The sequence below is a fragment of the Oryctolagus cuniculus genome, chromosome 7 (assembly GCF_051225735.1).
Source record: "Oryctolagus cuniculus isolate XC-2025 breed Fujian yellow rabbit chromosome 7, ASM5122573v1, whole genome shotgun sequence".
NCBI classification, from domain to species: Eukaryota; Metazoa; Chordata; class Mammalia; order Lagomorpha; family Leporidae; genus Oryctolagus; species Oryctolagus cuniculus.
Window position 1 is genome coordinate 81,571,210 of NC_142873.1, and position 18,920 is coordinate 81,590,129.

The 18,920-nt window shown below is 47.1% G+C and overlaps 1 long non-coding RNA gene across 1 annotated transcript in view; it reads left to right on the forward strand.

The window, feature by feature from the left end:
- Positions 1 to 3,794: 3,794 nt before the first annotated feature.
- Positions 3,795 to 18,920, forward strand: part of LOC138850608 (uncharacterized) — a 57,887-nt gene continuing 42,761 nt past the window's right edge. Inside the window, exon 1 of the long non-coding RNA XR_016210936.1 lies at positions 3,795 to 4,429. This is a non-coding gene — a long non-coding RNA (uncharacterized LOC138850608). The remainder of the gene's footprint in view (positions 4,430 to 18,920) is intronic.

Below are 18,920 nucleotides of genomic sequence, written 5' to 3' on the forward strand. Positions count from 1 at the left end.
GGGGGCTCAAGGCCCAAACTCAAGGCCTTGTGAGGCAAGTTGAATAGACCAGAAGCAAAATTTCTCTTTGACCTTCTCTTGTCCTCCTGTCTCTTGCTCCCTGCAAGACAAGCCACAGACACTAGAATTTCTCTTCCCCAAAGTGGGTCAAAGAAACCAGGACCTCATAAAGCCTAAAATCACTAATCTTCTGCTGACCTTAAATAGTATTCTGGTTCAACAAGTACACACTGGGCCATGTTCTTGACTAACATTAGAAATTCTCTAACCTCCCATGAGAGGAGATCCTAAGACCCCCACTGTAGAAGGAATTTTGCCACATGCCTAGAAGGAAGGAACACTGCACAGAGAGGCCAAGGAGAACCTGAACAGATGGGCCTTGCTGGTTTTCCCCTCAGCCCACTATCAGGGATCATGCCCTTGTTGTCCAATCCCATTTTTTTCTTTAAAAAGATTATTTATTTGAAAGAGTTACAGAGAGAGAAGGAGAGGCAGAGAGAGAGAGAGAGAGGTCTTCCATCCACTGGTTCGCTCCCCAGTTGGCCACAATGGCCGGAGCTGTGCCAATCTGAAGCCAGGAGCCAAGAGCTTCTTCCTGGCCACCCACACGGGTGCAGGGGCCCAAGGACTTGGGCCATCTTGTACTGCTTTCCCAGGTCATAGTTGGGACTTGAACCGGCACTGATATGGGATGCCGGCACTGCAGGTTGAGGCTTTCTCCGCTATGCCACAGCATCGGCCACCCAATTCCATTTCTACACGGTTGTCCAGGTGTCGTCCAACCTCAGCATAACTGCATTAGCATGCACCCTGCGTCTTTGGGGCTTCATCCTGAAGGCTCCTGTGTGTGGAAGACTGTCATTAAGTCTAGTTCCTGTGCGCTGCTCTTCTTAGCCTGTCAACACCTCCATGGTACAGGTGTCAGTGGGACCCTTTGTAATAGGCAGAAAAGAGATTTATCTCATTGTTAAAGTCGGAAAAACAAAAATCCAAGAACAAGAAGAGATTGTGTTTGTGGCTTGTGAGGCAGGTGCTGAGAGTAGAAGGAAAGCTGGGGAGGTGAAGATGGCAGGTGAGGGGAAGAGGGCCAGGGGAGGAGAGGCGCCTTGGAGCTGAGGCTCAGCTGGGGCTCATCTACCCAGGCGGTTCTCTTATTTAAAAATGTTTTGTTTGAGAGAGAGAGAGAGAGAGGGCCTCCATCCCCTAGTTTACTACCCAAATGCAGGCAATGGTTCCTGCCAAAGCCAGAAGCTGGGAACTCAATCCAGGTCTTGCATGTGGGTGGTGGCAGGAACAGAATTACTTGAGCCACCCCAACTGCTTCCAGGGTCTGCACTGGTGGGCAGCTGGAGTCAGGGGCTAGGGCGGGGAGTCAAAGCCAGGCACTCTGGTGTGGGATGTGGGTGTCTTAACCATTAGGCAAGACTGCCCTCTCAGGCACATCCTGACATGTCTTACTTGGCAGTGGCCTTGCTCTCTTTGTTTTTCACAAAGTTTAAAATTTTAATTTTCACTTTCATTTTTATATGTGAGGAAGAGTTCTAATTTTATATTTTTATACAAATGACTTAGGAATACAGTACTGCTTATTAAATTATCCTCTCCTAATTTACTAAGCCATCTCCATATCAAATTTCCATACATGAACTTAGACTTATTTCTAGATCTTTCTAATCTCTTCATATCTTTTTCTCCAGTGAAATCTTTACTATTGTTGGGCCTGTGCTGGGCCCAATTCTGTACGAATTTTTAAGAGTAAACTCATTCCACAGATGCTACAATGGGCTGTGTTCTTAAATGTGGCCAATGTTAGCAATGTCTTGCTCTGGAAAAGCTTTCTTCTAAGCTACTTTTCTCAGGGGACTGACTGGGGCTGGGGGACTGTGGACTCCTGCCCCTTCCTCCCTTCCCGTATTAGTGCTCTCATTAAACAACCTTCAGGGGCTGGCACTGTGGTGTAGCCGGTAGGGCTGCTGCCTGCAGTGCTGGTATCCCATATGGGTGCCGGTTCAGCTGCTTCACTTCTGATCCAGCTCTCTGCTGTGGCCTGGGAAAGCAGTAGAGGATGGCCCAGGTCCTTGGGCCCTTGCACCTGCATGGGAGACCTGGAAGAAGCTCCTGGCTCTTGGCGCAGCTCTGGCCATTTCGGCCAATTGGGGACTGAACCAGCAGATGGAATACCTCTCTCTTTCTCTCTCTCTGCCTCTCCTTCTCTCTCTCTCTGTGTAACTCTGACTTTCAAATAAATAAATCATAAAAAAAAACCTTCATACCCTCTAGCTGTCAGCTCCCTCACTTCCCCACACCCCTTTGTTTGGCTCACTTCCAAGGCATTCTAGAATGTCTCTAAGGGTGAGGCTCCAAGGTGGCTATCTGTTTGAAGCAGGTGGGTGGCTGAGCGAGACTAGGGGCCCGTGGCAAGGCTTCCTGGCCCAGAAGACAAACTCTTCTCTGTGGGAGAGGTGGGGAAAAGCAGAGCTCCTGGAGACCTGAGGTCGAGTCGGCCCTGTGCTGCCAGGGATCCTTAGCCTCTGGGTACCCCAGGTGTCCCATGTATGAATTTAGGATAATCTCGGGATACTAGTGCTGATTAAATGAGTTCATGATTGTTAAGTGCTTAGAACTGTGCTTTGTACAAGGTAAGTATTGGTAAATGTTAGTTTTTTAATATTAGATTTCTCGGTGGCGTGGGAGGAATGATAGAAATTATGAGGATGGGCATAGCTCTTCCAAAGCACCCCTAGGAATAGCTCTGCTAAAAGCCTTTCATTTTCTTTGGTCTGAGTTTCAACAGAAACGTCCCCAGGAGGCCTCCTCCACTGCTGTTTTCTCTGCCTCGCACCCTCAGACTCTAAAGTACTCTGCCTCTGTGCCCCTCAAAGCCCTGTACTCACAGATGCCCACCTGTATGACTTCAGTGGAACTCAATTACTTCAGTAAAGACCCTATTTCCAAAAAGATCACAATCTGAGGGGGGGGGGCAGTGAGGAGGAATTCAACTCATATCCTGAGCCAGGGGAAGACTGGCTGGGGAGCAGTAGCAGTGGAATGGGATGTGTGCCCCAGAGGCCACAATTGCTACGGAAGGATATTTGGGCTTCCGGTGTGCCCTCAAAGCTTTATAAAGTAGTTTTTAAGAATCCAATCCTGGGGCCGCCACTGTGGCTTAGTGTGTAAGCCGCCACCTGCAGTACTGGTATCCCATTTGCTCCACTTCTGATCCAGCTCTCTGCTGTGGCCTGGGAAAGCAGTAGAAGATGGGCCAAGTCCTTGGGCCCCTGCACCCATGTGGGAGACTGGGAAGAAGTTCCTGGCTCCTGGCTCGGATCGGCGCAGCTCTGGCTGTTACAGCCAGTTGGGAAGTGAACCAGCAGATGGAAGATCTCTCTCTCTCTCTCTGTCTCTCTCTCTCTGCCTCTCCTTCTTCTCTATGTAACTCTGACTTTCAAATAAATAAATAAATCTTTAAAAAAAAAGAAAAAGAATTCGATCCTTCATGAAAAGAAGAACTGTAATCTTGAGACAAATCTAAAGACTCAGTCATGACAGATGACTTTCAAAAATAAAATTCTGATACGACAGATGGCAGTGATCCTGAAGAAAGGAATGAACATGGCCACCGAGAGTTCTTTGGTGAGTTCTCTCTCTCTCTTGTAAATGCTTATTTATTTGAAAGACAGAGAGAGACAGAGAGAAAGAGAGAGATCTTCCATCTGCTGGTTCATTCTCCAAATGGCTGCTACAGCTGGGGCTGGGGCAGGCCAACACCACTTCAGAACAAGGAACTCCATTTGGGTTTCCCACTTGGGTGGGAAACTGCTTAACTACCTGCTTAACCCGCTGCACCACAACGCCGGCCCCTGTGTTTTTCTCTTAAAGGATCGTGAAGAGATGTTGGTGGGCAGAGTATATAATCAAGACGGAATCTATGTGAAAGGAAGCTGAGAGGAAATACATCTTTTTAAGATTCTATTTATTTGGAAGTCAGAAATAGGAGAGAGAGAGAGAGAGAGAGAGAGAGAGAGAAATCTTCCATCCACTGGTTCACTCCCCAGTTGGCCACAACTGGGCTGGGCCAAGGTGAAGCCAGGAGCCAGGAGCCTCTTCCAGGTCTCCCATGTGGGTGCAGGGGCCTAAGAACTTGGGCCATCTTCTACTGCTTTCCCAGGTGCATTAGCAGGGAGCTGGATCGGAAGTGGAACAGCTGGGACTTGAACGGGCATCCATCTGGAATGGCGGCAGTGCAAGCAGAGGCTTAACCTTCCACGCCACAGCATCAGCCCCATAAATACATGTTATAAAATTTCTAAGGGCAATAAAATGGACTTCATTAGGTACAACAAGGAGAACAGCATGGAATGGGCACTTTATGAGCCTGAAGACACATGAGGGAACTTCAGAAAGTTCATGGAAAATGGATGTAAAAGGGGTAAGTGTATTTTGTTGCAACTCTTTTTTGAAACCCATGTGTATCTCTTCATAATGCACATCTCTGAACTTTTTGAAGGTGCCTATATGTTAGCAGAAGAATATAGGCAGCAGATGCCTCTCTTCTTCTGAAGGTTCTATTAGAGTGTCAAATTGTAAAGGCAGATCAAAGATAGGTACAGAGAAACAGAATCCAAACATAGTTGATAGAAATCATTAGCTATTTTGAATGAGTTCAAGAAATCATGCTTGATTAGTGCTGGCAGATATTTTCTGTAAAGGCTTCGTAGACCCTGTGACTTGGCTGAAACCACTCAACTTGGCTGTTGAAATGTGAGAGCAAACACTGGCTGTTTAGAAATGACTAGATGCACCTGTGTTTCAATAGAACTTTATTTATAAGACAGGCAGTTAGCCAGATGTGAGTGGGGTTGTAATTGCCACACTGAACTGTAGCTCTCTATGTGGAAGCAATGGCAATCCAGAAAACTGAGGGAGCCTGAGCTTTTTTTTTTTTTTTTTTTTTTTTTTTGACAGAGTGGACAGTGAGAGAGAGAGACAGAGAGAAAGGTCTTCCTTTTCCATTGGTTCACCCTCCAATGGCTGCCGTGGCCGGCGCATTGCAGCCGGCACACCACGCTGATCCGAAGGCAGGAGCCAGGTGCTTCTGGTCTCCCATGCAAGTGCAGGGCCCAAGGACTTGGGCCATCCTCCACTGCACTCCCTGGCCACAGCAGAGAGCTGGTCTGGAAGAGGGGCAACCAGGACAGAATCTGGCACCCTGACTAGGACTAGAACCCGGGGTGCCGGCGCCGCAAGGCGGAGGATTAGCCTATTGAGCTGCAGCGCCCACCGAGCCTGAGCTTTTGAGAGAAACACTGACGTCCTCTCTGAAGAATCTAGAGGAACAGGAGGTACCTAGAATCTGGAAAATGCCAGAGAACAAAAGATTCTGAAAGCTCCAGTCTGCTGAGTTTGGCACCGATTTCTGACTCATTTCCAGACTAATGCTAGTTAATCCTATCCTATAAATACTACATGAACACCTACTTTGTACTTTTTTTGGGGGGGAGGTAAAATAGCAAGGTTTATTAAGGAAGGGACATCCGTAAGGACAGATGGGCACCTCTCCAGACAGAGCCTGAGACTGAGAGAGTGCCCAGTCACTTGGACTCGGGGTGGGGGGAAGGAGTGAGGTTACATGGTTGAATGGAGAGAGTACACCCGGCCAGACCAGGCGGGCCGGCCAGACCAGGCGGGCCGCTCAGCAGAGAGGCAGAGGGCTGAGTGTGCAGTCCGGTTGAGGCTGGGGGAGGGGGGGTTTAAGGAGATGGTTCTTGATTCACACACTTCCTCCTGAAACAAAGGACTTTATGGATGCAAATGTTAAGAAGCTTCTCCCTGAGTTTTCTGAAACAAAGGACTTTATGGATGCAAATATTATCAGACAGGAGGAAGGGTGGGCAGGACCCCCTAGAGAATTGGGATCTGGAGCAGGGTATTTGAAATGCAGAAACTGGGCTGTACCTGAGAGATTGTGGAAGATTTGTCAGGCAGAAGGGGTGGGGACACCCCCCCAACCTGGCAGGTTATCAGGTGGAAGGGGGCAGGGCAGGGCAGGATGTGAATACTGGGCTGCCCCTGAAACACCATCAGGATGACCTTGAGATGCAGCATATGCTGGACATAGATGTCTTCTCTTTAGGCCTTTATGTCGCACACACATAAGCTCATAACTGACTTCCTACCTAACATTCCCCCCTCAAGAGGCAATACCCAAAATTCTTCTTTGGGATTATGGGTGGAGTTCCGTTTTCTGTAACTTCTTCAGAGCTGGCATATGGGCGTCGAGGGGGATTTGGGTATTTCCTCTTGCTATCTGTCTTATGGTGTGCAACAGTGGCCTTGGAAAGACTGTGCTGCTTGGTCCAGAGGGCTGCTCAGGTAGTCCAATGGAATGGGCTGGAAGCCTTGTCTGATGACCATTTGGAGTTCAACAGCTTTTAGTCTGTTAGAGACAAAATGAACAAGGGCATTAAAAACACATGGTGCAAAGAGAAGCATCAAGATTACGGAAGTTATTGGGCCAAGGAGAGGAAATAGCCAGGATTTCCATGACCAGATGTCAGGCCAGAAATCCCAGCCCTGCCTGGCCTGGTCCTGGAGCTGTTTGGCTTTGTCCAGGAAAAGTATGAATTTGGGTTTGTACCTGTCCAGTCTGATTGACCCAGAGACAACATTCTGCCTGGAACATGGCACAGATACCTCCTGGAGCAGTGGTTAGCATGTCCAATATTTCTTTCTTTCATAACCTGTTGTGACTTCCACACACCCTCTTCAACTTACTTGAAACACTCCATCATTCCAGTCTAGAGTAAACTAGCCATTAGGATTCTTACAAACCATGTCCTTTCCTTATTTAAAAAGCTCTTTCCTTTTTACCCTTCTTACCAACCAACAACACTCTTTCCTTCTAAATCTTTCTTACCAAGCACACATTTCTCTCTCTCTCTCTCTCTCTCTCTTTTTTTCTTTTCTTTTCTTTTTTTTTTTTTTTACAGGCAGAGTGGACTGTGAGAGAGAGAGAGAAAGGTCTTCCTTTTGCCGTTGGCTCACCCTCCAATGGCCGCTGCGGCAGGCGCGCTGTGGCTGGCACACCGCCAAGCACACATTTCTATACTTGTGATGTTTTCCATAGAGCCTGGTTGGCCCTTTCTACATTACCGGAAGACTGAGGTCTCCATGCAGAGTGAAGGTGCCTTACAAATCCCTTGTGTGATCTAGAGCTCTGGTTAAGGCAATCAGTTCTGCTAACTGAGCAAAAGTTCCTGGGGGCAGAGCACGCTTCAATAATGTGCCATGCTGTAACTGTTGCATACCCTGAGAAGCAGGTCCCGTCTGACAAAACTGTTTCTGTCTGTGAACCAAACCTCATCTGCGTTAGTCAAGGGGCTGTCTTTTAGGTCCCTTCTGCTGGCATAGATCAAGTCTATAGTCTCAGTACAGGAGTGGAGGGGACCACTTTCCCCTGGAACTGGCATTAAAGTAGCTGGGTTTAGAGTAGAGCAATGCCTTATTTTTACCTGAGGGTTTTCTAGGAGGAGGACTTGATATTTTAGTATTCTACTATCTGTGAGCCAGAGAGAGCCCTTTTGTTCTAATAGAGAATTTATTTGATGTGAGGTATAAAGGGCGGTATTTTGCCCCAATGTAATTCTAGATGCCTCCTCTGTCAGCAAGGCAGCTGCGCTATCATCCTTAGGCAGCGAGGCCATCCTTGTGCAACCATGTCTAAGGTTTTAGAAAAATAGCCCACAGGTTGCTTAACAGGTCCCAGATCCTGAGTTAACCCTCCTAAGGTGATTCCCTGCCTCCCAGTGATATACAGCTGGGAGGGTCTCTCTGGGTTTGGCAGTCCTAGCACAAGGGCTTTAGTCATAGCATCCTTTAGCTGAGCAAAGGCTGTGGTTTGCTCTTTCCCCCAAAGGAGGGGGCTCTGCTTTAGCTGCCTGTCGAGAGTCTGGTTTAGGAACTGTGCTGTTTCCCTGTATCTAGGAACCTGTAACCTGATAGAGAAAAGCTGGGACTGCCTGAAGTTTGCAGAAGTAAGAATTGGTTGCATGGCCCATATCCTCTCTGGGGCAGGTTTTCTCTCCCCAGGGGTGAGGATAAGGGTTAAATAATTAACACTCTAATGGACTGTCTATGCTCCCCCCCCCCCCCATATCTAGTAGCTAGTTTTGCTAGGAAGTTAAGCCAATGCACAAGACTAGAGTCTCAGACTGGGAAAGGAGACAGACTAACAAATCATTTACACTTAACCATCTACATTATGGACTATTGTGCACCCCCCTCAAGAGACAGGCCCTTTAAGTCCTCAGTGAGGACCTGTCCAAATAGGTGCAGGACTATCTGAGTTAGCTGTTACAGAAAGCCCTGTTTTTAGGAACTGGCAGGGAGGGCTTTCTAAGCTTAATACTATTGGATAGACCTTTAAGGCCTGGCTGGGTGTGTGAGGCCCAGACCTATCCATGGGGTGCTGGAAGAGAATTGCAAGAGATGCAAATCTCCTTTAAGGGAGGCACCCTTAAAGTGGCTGGACTAGGAGGAGAGCTGAATAGGAGTCTGATAGAAATAGGCAACTTGCATTTCACTGACCCTAGGCCATCCCCTCAATAGTAGTGGCTGGAGCTGGAAGCTGGGCAGAGGCTGGACAGAGCCAAAGGCTTTTTAGCTCGGGGCCACAAGGTCTGCGGATCTGAACCAGGAGTCCTTCGACACCCAGGGCAGTTCCGCGTCCAGTGGCCTTGCTCTTGGCAGAGCTGACAGAAGGCAGTTGCTGTCACGACAGCTGCTTGCCCAATGCCCTGGCTCCTTATATCAGCAAGTTGGGGTGCACTGGCCTTGCTGGGTCTCTTTGATGGCAGATCACTGTGTAACAGGCCATTGATTGGCCTGTTGCCTAACCTCTGCTGCTAGCTTGCTCTTCGTTCTCCTGGTCTCTAATAAAGTAGACCAAGGAGGCAGCCTCTATGATGTCAGTCAAGGGGGTGCTCAATCCAACCCTGATATTTGGAGATTTCTTTTAATATCAGGGGCGGCTTGAGTTAGGAACCTATCCCCTAATATGGCATTTCCTACAGCAGAGTCAGGATCTAAATCAGTATACTTATCAAGACCCTCTTTGAGCCTTTCTAGAAAGGCAGCTGGATTTTCCTGTGGTCCCTGCTCTATCATTGATAGCTTGTTAAAGTTCTTTGGTCTTGCCTTACTGGCTGTCCTTAGACCTGCTAAAAGACAAGCCAGCATGTGGTCCCTTCTTTTTCTTCCCTCAGGGGTATTATAGTTCCATGAAGGTTCCTTAATTGGGACTGCTGCCTCCGTGATTGGGTGTCCCTCATCCTGCCTATGCAAGGTGTTTGCATAATCATTGCATGCTGCGACACCATTTGCTTTTCCTCATGAGTTAGGGTAGTGTTTAGAAGGAATACTATGTCCTTCCAAGTAAGCTCAAACATGCCGGTAATCTTATGCCATCCCTCTAGCCACCTGTTGGGGTCCTCAGTGAAGCTTCGCATTTCTGCTTTCATCTCATTTAAATCCTGCATTTTAAAGGGGACTCATATTTTGGTGGGGCCATTGGGTCCTATCACTTCCTGTAAGGGAAACATTCCTGCACCCTCCGCCCTCGCGCTGAGCTCACACCTGTGCTCGGGCCCCTGCTTGTGCTCAGCCTCAGGCTAGGGCTCTGGCTCGGCCTTGGCCTTGGCTCAGGCTCCAGTTCAGCCTCACCCTCGGCCTCAGGCGGAACCTCTGGGCAAGGTGGGGCTGTTGGCTCCACAGAAGGCTGAGGGCGTGATGGCTCTGGGGCATCTAGGGGAGCGCTAGATGGCGGCTCCTTTGGCTTAGCTTTACAGTGGACTCCTGATAATAACTCAAATGAAGTTAACATTGCTGAGTCCAGTCTGCAACTTTGACAGAGCTCATGATCTTTCCTGAGTGCCGTAAAGACCTGCACATAAGGGATTTCTGTCCATTTACCATGCTCACGGCAGTATAGATATAAACAAGAAATGGTATTAGAATCTAAAGTCCCGTTTCCTGGCCACACTCTCTGATCATTTAGTTTGTATTGTGGCCACACGTTGTTACAGAGAGAAACTAGCGATTTCTTCTTTAAGACCCTTGGGTCGAACCAAGACCAATTTCTGAGAATGCATCCTAGCAGTGAGTCACGTGGTGGCAAGGAGAGCTGGTTTCCCATCTGAAAGAGAATAGAGGAGAAATCGTGGCAGAGGTGTCTGCCGCGCTAGGGAGGGAGCAGGTGTCCCCGCAAACCTCCAAATCACTCCTTGGCTCGCTATGTAGCCAAGGGTATGGGTTGCCAGGCTTAACTAGTATTACCGTGTAACCTGCAAACACTCTTGGGGTTCCTGGAACCCAGTAATCTGGTATCTGCCGCATAACTGCCTCAAAACTTCTCTAAATCTCTCCCTTTTGGGATCCTGTTCTCAGTGCTATCCCTCAGTCAGACTTGGCCTGATGGCCTCTGGCTATTTTTAATGTTAATTTGGCTAAGCCAGTCAGCCCCTCTTCTGAAACAAAGAATCCCGGCCTACAAAACTGCTTGGACAATACTAAAGTGCTCTTTTTACTTGGAAGGGTGCTGCCCGATAGCAAAGTCTATCAGCTGGCTCCCTGTCCTGACCTACACCTCGGGGGAACAGGGGAGGGCCTCAAGTAAAGACATTAGTGCAGCGGGGAGAGGTAACCAGCTCCCTGTCCTGGTGCCAACCGGGCCCTGGTGAGACACCAGAAGGAGGGAGGGCACACGCTTCCCACTGCCCTTGCTGTCGCACAATTCAACACGCAGAGCAAGCCAGACCTGACACAAAAACCCGCGCGGGAATGAGGTCAACTCTGAAGCTGCGTCCCATTAACAACACGTAAGGAACCAGACCCTTGGTAGGCACAATATAAGCTAGCAAAACCTTTATAACGCAACAAAGAAGTTCAAACTGTCTAGTCTAATCAAAACAGCCATCAAGGTGAGATCTTGATCTGCACTGTTTGAATATTTCAACAAACCCAGATCAATCAGGACTACCGCAATCACTCAGTCAATTAAAACAGATAGTTAACTTTAGCTCCTTTCCAGATTCAGTCCTCAGACAATCAAAGCTTAGCAACAGTAACAGCGCACAAAAACTTCAAGACCCACCAGAGCTACCATAAGCTGCAAAGATGGAAAACCTTCTACCAGGTTGGAAAGGGTTAACTGATAACAGCTTTTCCCTAGGTGGAGAAACCTGTGGAATTCCCTCTCCCTTTCTCTAGGCCAGCGGTATAGGAATGGAGATGAGGAGAGAAAAAGAGGGGGGGAGGGAGCGGGGTGGGGGGTGGGGGGGGGGAAGCAACAGAGGACAAGATGTGAGCGACTGCCCTCACCTTCCCCTATGAATCTCAGCTGGAGGAGAGCGTAGGGAAAGGCCCTGATGTCTGGGGGCTGAGTGTGTCTGGGGGCTGAGTGGGGTTTGAAATCTCCTATCGCTCAAGATTGCCCACTACCTAGTTGTCCGAGTTTACCTGGAGGGCCAATATTAGCCTCGACCGAAGCTAAGCCCTGCTCGCATAGCAGAAGGCAGCGTGACCAGGTGTCCCTCCAAGAGAGAAACCTGGTACTTAGGTCGCAGTCCAGCCGCTGGGAAGCCAAAGCGAGCTCAGGGGGTCTCCAGGCTCTCTCAGCCAACTGCCCTTCCTAATTTCCCTCCCGTTCCTTACAATCCCTCTGGAGTTTCGTCGGGGGGACTCCACGTTCTTGGAGAGCTGTGGGGTGCTGGACACTCAACGGTCACTTCCACAGATCTGGTCCCACTTGAGGGAAGGAATACTGAGCTCTGATGTCTTCTCAAAGTCCCATCTGGGTCGCCAAAATGTTACTGGAGAAATTGCAGGGTTCTTGTCTTCGCGCAAGAAAGAATTCAGGCGTGAGACAGAGAGTAGTGGGAGGTAAAATAGCAAGGTTTATTAGGGAAGGGACATCCGTAAGGACAGATGGGCACCTCTCCAGACAGAGCCTGAGACTGAGAGAGTGCCCAGTCGCTCGGACTGGGGGGGTGGGGGAAAGGAGTGAGGTTACATGGTTGAGTGGAGAGAGTACACCTGGCCAGACCAGGCGGGCGGCTCAGCAGAGAGGCAGAGGGCTGAGTGCTACTTTGTACTTTCTAAGTTCTCAGTGGCCAACATAGCAGACATGTCCCTTTCCCTCAAGAAATTCCTGGTGTCAAAGGAAAGAGAGAATGATTTCTAAAAGTGATTGCAGGGAATCTGAATGCCCTGAAAGGGGAGGGCTCAGGGCAACAGAGATGTAAACTTTTCATCTAACAGGATAGAGGATGCATCAAGGTCTCCCTGAAAAAGAAACCCTGAGAGTTAAAGTATGAGAATTCATCTGGAATGATGGATGGCATAGAAAAACAATTTGAAAAGAGGGAAGAGCGCACAAACACCCAGCATCAGAGAGAATCCTCAAGAAACTGAAATGAATGGAAGGGGTTGGTGTGGCTGGAGGACAGAGGACAATAGGACAGGACACAGCTGAGTGGAGACCACAATCCAGATTGAGTGCCATGGATTTGGTCATTTCTCTGACACACCATCTAACAATACCAGTAAAAGTGGAAATAAGATGACTTTGACAGAAGTTTGCTTTCGGGAAGTGCACATTGGCTCCTATAATCTTTTTTTTTTTTTTTTTTAATTTTTTGACAGGCAGAGTGGACAGTGAGAGAGAGAGACAGAGAGAAAGGTCTTCCTTTGCCGTTGGTTCACCCTCCAATGGCCGCCACGGCCGGTGCACTGCACCGGTGCACTGCGCTGATCCGATGGCAGGAGCCAGGAGCCAGCTGCTTTTCCTGGTCTCCCATGGGGTGCAGGGCCCAAGCACCTGGGCCATCCTCCACTGCACTCCCTGGCCACAGCAGAGAGCTGGCCTGGAAGAGGGGCAACCGGGACAGAATCCGGCGCCCCAACCGCGACTAGAACCCGGTGTGCCGGCGCCGCAAGGCGGAGGATTAGCCTAGTGAGCTGCGGCGCCAGCCTGGCTCCTATAATCTTAACTGCTTCCCTAATGTTCATGAGCAAGCAGCCTCTCAGGTCTTCTGCTTCCTGTCTCAGTTCCTTCTAATTCTCTCCCCACCCTGGAGTACTTCTACAATGCAAGGCTGAGTGTACCAGCTACCATGCTTACCAATCTTCCATGGATAACCATGCTCCTTTGGACTTGATGTATTTGGATTTTAATGAGGCATTTATCTAAGCCTTTTAAAATATTGGCTAAAAATTATATGTATTTATAGAATGCAGTAAGATATTTTGATACATGAATACATTGTGAAATGGCTAAATAAAGCTAATCAGCATATACAATATTTAAGTGTTCAACGATGTTCTTAGACAGTAAAATATATTTATAGGCATGGGTGGTTGATATAGCAGTTAGGATGTCCACATCCCCTATCAGAGTCCCTGTGTTTAAGTCCTGGCTCCAGCTCCAGCGTCTGATTACGGCTTCCAACTGATGTAGGATATGGAAGGCAGTGATGATGGCTCAGGTAATTGGATTTTTTTCACCCACGTAGGACACCTAGATTGAGCTCCTGGCTCCATTTCACCCTGGTCCAGCTCTGCCCATTGTATGCATTTGGGAAATGAAGCAGCAGATGGGAACACTCCTTGTCTGTCTGTTTATCTTTGTTTGCCTACCAACCATCTTTCAGATAGACAAAATAAATAAAAATTCAGGAATTGAATTTAGATGGATTGAAGACTACACACCAATAGAATACTGTTAATTGTCTTTAATGTATTGCCACAGTCCTAGGTAAAATCTACTTGTGGTTATGACACCTAGAATATGTGGCCTCTGTATCAGGAAAATAGAGGAATAGAAAAATCACATTATCTCTTAAATGCATTGACCTAAGAGTAACATTACCTTTGTCCAGTGTCTGTTGGCCAGAGGAAGTCACATAGCTCCAACTGAATTTCAGCAGAGTTTGCTAAAAGTAGGGGTGTGCATGGCATATTTAGAGTGAATTCTTTGCCGCAGTGTGTTATGGCTTGCTTTTTTTTTTTTTTTCCTTTTTTGACAGGCAGAGTGGACAGTGAGAGAGAGAGACAGAGAAAGGTCTTCCTTTGCCGTTGGTTCACCCTCCAATGGCCGCTGCGCTGATCCGATGGCAAGAGCCAGGTACTTATCCTGGTCTCCCATGGGGTGCAGGGCTCAAGCACTTGGACCATCCTCCACTGCACTCCCTGGCCACAGCAGAGAGCTGGCCTGGAAGAGGGGCAACTGGGACAGAATCTGGCGCCCTGACTGGGACTAGAACCCAGTGTGCTGGCGCCGCAAGGCAGAGGATTAGCCTAGTGAGCCGCGGCGCCAGCCTGTTATGGCTTTCAATAATACTTTAGATGTTTCCCAAAGACTCATGTGTTAAGGACTTAATCTGCAGAATGTGAATGGATTAAGGACGGAACATAATACACTCATGATATCTGAAAATGGACCCTTGGAAAGTGGTTAGACTGGATTAGGTTCATAGGCAAAGCCCCTGTGATTGAATCGAGGTGACTTAATAAGGACGCATACACAGAAGGAAGACAAGTGTGATCCCTGTTCCTCCACTTCCTGGGTGGTCAGGTGGTCCTTCCTCTGCACTTGTTCTATCATCTACTGCCTTCCTCAGATGCCAGATCTGTGTGGCCACCTGGTTTTGGACAGTAAACTCCAGAACTGAGCCAAAACAAATCTTCTTCCTTCTTAAATAGCTTTTATCAGGTATTTGTTATAGTAATGAAAAGTTGACTAATACAATGTGCTTATTGAGTCTAGATATGTCATTAAACATGGATGGTTAGATAATGTGCTTTATCGAATTAAATTTTTAAAATATCTCAATGAGGTAGAAAGATATACCTTCTCCGCAAGATAAAAATATATTCAGGAAGATGAAATACAAAGTCCCATATATTGGTTAAATTAAAAATGAACTCTTTTAGTACAAGGTGGAAAATATCTTGCTTGACAAATCTCGAATGAAATCAAACCACACAAAACAAATGGTTTTAGCTAATCATTTGCTCAGTATGAACCACCATGGCCTGCCAAAGAAATCTAGAGCAACAAAGCAGCATTCATGGGTATGCAGGGTTTAAATAAAGTACAGACCAATCCCTGACTGCAACACAATGTCTACCCCTCAAGGACTTTTTTAAGTCAATGGTAATGCTTTTCCTAGAATGCCACCATCTAAGAAGTAGCATACATATGTAGATACTTGCTTCTTCATTTTGCCACAGAACTAACCTCAGAGCAAGAGAAGTCCTAGACTAATGAATCCCAATTTGCTTTCTCTTGTCTAGTGTCCCAAGTGACCAAAGGAAGCTCTGAGATGTAGCTGACTATTGAGGGCACGGGAAGCAGCGCTAGTAGTGGAGCAGAACCTTGCTGACAACTCATGTGATCAAACCATGACTTTGGACTCCCTGGCTGTTTGAGTTAACCAAGGACTCAATGCCATTGGAAGAAGGGCAGGGAGGACAATCTGGCTGTGGCTCTGTTGGTCACCAGAATTAGATCCCAGTGGAAAAAAACAGAAGGCTAAGACTCTGGCTCACAGATAAGCTCTACCTCACTGGTGGTGATCTTATTAGGGAAAAAAACACCTGGATCTGATCATATCATTCTACTAACACTCTCTCCACTGTCTTTTAAATAATTTCCAAGCTCCATGTCATGGTCTAAATTGTCTTTTTCCGTCTCTCTCTCTAACCTCATTCTGCAGACTTATTCTAGCATTCACTTCTTATGGACAGAAACCTTTTGTTGTTTCTTGCTGTAGCTGCAGTGTTGAGAATAACACTTGGCTTATACCTCACTCACTACTTTTAAATGATTGAGACCAGACTTAACTTCCAAAAAGTCTTTATTGAATGAATCCGTTTAGTGGAAACTCTCATCCATAAGTTCTTAAAAATACCCCCCCCTTTAAAAAAATTCCATCCTTATATCTCCATCATTCTTCGGGTGGTGAAAAGCATGAGTCTGATTACTAAGAGGATAGCTGGAGAAGTGAAGAATACTGTCACGTCCAGGTCAAACTCCTTGGGAGAATTTGGTTGTGAGAATGGAATTGTCCAAGTTGGACTGTGCCCAGCACACCAGGGTACATTTGAGAAATGAATTTTGGCAGCAGATAAAATATTCTCTTGGTGTGGAAATGACCTTGTATTTAGCTTTCTTTTAAAAGCTGGCTTTTTCTGGCAGGGACAAGAGATGGCACTATGAAAGAGCCAGGATTTTGCAATGACAGTGGCAGTACCAGGAAACTTGTGGGTTATGTCAGAGTATCCACTGCTCAGCATCCATTCTGGTTAGGAAAATGATGGACCAAATGTGCCTTTATTTTGCCAATGTTTGGCCTCTTCATTTGGACATTCTTCCATGACTGTAGCTGACTGTATTCCAAGATGCATGAGCTTTGGCACCTGGATCTGATACCTACAGGTGAAAGAGAAACCATTTATCCATTCCTTTCTTCTTTGTTTTTTGTTCCTCCCCAGTTTAACTGCCTCAAATGTTAGTGAATGAGTCAAATGTTCACTGTTTTACCACCGAGGCTCACTTTGGAGACGCCAGTACAGTCCCTCATACTATTTTTCCACCAGTTCATCGTGACATTCTGGGGCTTTACAAAGACATCTTTTCTGTGTCACGCCATCCTAGGATGCCTTTTCCATCTTTATTCTTTTAGGACAAGACAGATGGAGGACAAGGTGCTGACAGCAGGATGACAGGGTGAGAGGAGCTGGATACAGCTTGGGTCTGTGTAGGTTCTGGGAGTGGAAGGAACAGATGAAGCTAAGGTTAAAATGCCAAGGAGTGCTAAGTGAACCCCTTGTTGGGATAGCTCCATATTAGAGCAAATCCATAAAAGTAGAAATGAATTTTAAGCTGTAGAGGCCTTCTCTGCTGATAAAGTTATGAGCACCTTTACTGTATAGAGTATATGAAACAGTTGCTGGTGCGATTTGGAGAGAAACACTGAAAAACACCTTCCCTACTAGCCTGGTCTGGTGCCTGTAAGTTTTCTTTATATCCTTCCTTGAGATAAAAGCATTAGCTCTCAAACAGCCTGAGAAAATGCTGGTGTTCCTGCTGCAGGAGGAGGAGGGTCAGTTGACAGGGATGGAGTTGGTCTACTCAGCTGTCAGCTAAGAATGCAAGAGATTTGCAATGGACTGAATGTTTACAAGGGCACATCAAAAAGCTCATGGAAAATTGGAATTAAAGAGAAACTTATTTTCATACAAAAAATCAAAATCCATTTGCAGTTTTTAAAATAATGCATTTCCATGCACTTTTTAAAGATTCATGTGTTGGAAATCCTAACCCTTGAGGTAGTGGTATTAAGAGGTAGATGAGTTTATTGTCATCAGTTCTTTCACAATGGAGAGCTCTGAGAGGGCGAAAGGAGTGATGTAGGATACCAGCTTGAAGGAGCCGCAGATTAATGCCAGTATGATGTGAGATACAAAATGGCTGTGGTTTCACTTCCTCCTTCTGACTCTCACACGAATTTCTCTGATGTGGCCACTCTAGTAGGAAACACCTAAGGGAAAGGAATTCTGAGACATACAGTTCAGCCTCATCAAGTTGACACATTACCATGTCTGCCATATGAGGTCAGCTGATTCCATAACCTATATTTATTATCAAGCTACCATACTTGGTTAACTAATTCCTTGACCTGTGACCTTTCCTTGACACCATATTATCCCTCTCCAAATGGCCAATTAAATTAGTTATTCAACTAAAAATTTATTTTTATTTTTCATTTGAAAGGCGGAAAGAAGAGTGAGAGAGAGAGAGGGAGAGAGAGAAATGAACCATTGGTTCATTCCCCAAATGCCTATTACAGCCTCCCACAAATTAAATGCTAGCTGCCAAGGCAAAGGGCAGCCTATCTGGGGTGTGCACAGTAAGAGGAAGGCAATTTGGGGCCGGCGCTGTGGCTCACTTGGCTAGTCCTCTGCTTGCGGCATCGGCATCCCATATGGGCACCGGGTTCTAGTCCCGGCTGCTCCTCGTCCAGTCCAGCTCTCTGCGGTGGCCTGGGAGAGAAGTGGAGGATGGCTCAAGTGCTTGGGCCCTGCACCTGCATGGGACACCAGGAGGAAGCACCTGGCTCCTGGCTTCAGATCAGTGTAGCTCCGGCTGTGGCGGTCATTTGGAGGGTGAACCAATGGAAGGAAGACCTTTCTCTCTGTCTCTCCCTCTCACTGTCTAACTCTATCTGTCAAATAAAAAAAAAGGCAATTTGTTTCTCAGGTACTCTACCCCTTCACTATTGCCTTCTCCCCAAAAGCCACCAAGCACACAGGTATCTGTACTGCACAAAGGTGCCAGCCAAGGGTGAGCGTATGTGTGGGCTGAAATATGGCCTGATTCTCTCACCAGTCTTAGAGATGGGTCAGCCATGAAGAATGAAAACTTTTCCCCAAAACCTTGGGCTTGAGGAAGCACCTTTTTATAACCTGCACAAAGGTATTCAGCGTACAGCTATGTCTCTTGTATCATCTGCCTATAGCTGTCAGTGACGTAAGCAGAATACATATTTGGTTTCTGCCCCCAGATCCTGACCTGGAGCTCCTGAGACCCTCATGATTTCTTGAAGGATAGGAACATCTTTTGTTACACTATTTGGTCTTGGTCCCCATCCTGACACAAGAGCTTCCAAGATGTTGGAGTATCAAGTGAAGAGTATCTTTTTCATGTTACTGTGGTTTCTGGTAGCAGGGGTCCCTAGCTAGCTTCAGGATGAGGACTGGCCACCAGAAATATTCCATTTTGATTGGCAGGTTGGAGCTTTCGGTCACCCTTTCCCATGCACCCCAACTTCCTGGGAGAGAAGAAGGACTGATGATTGAGG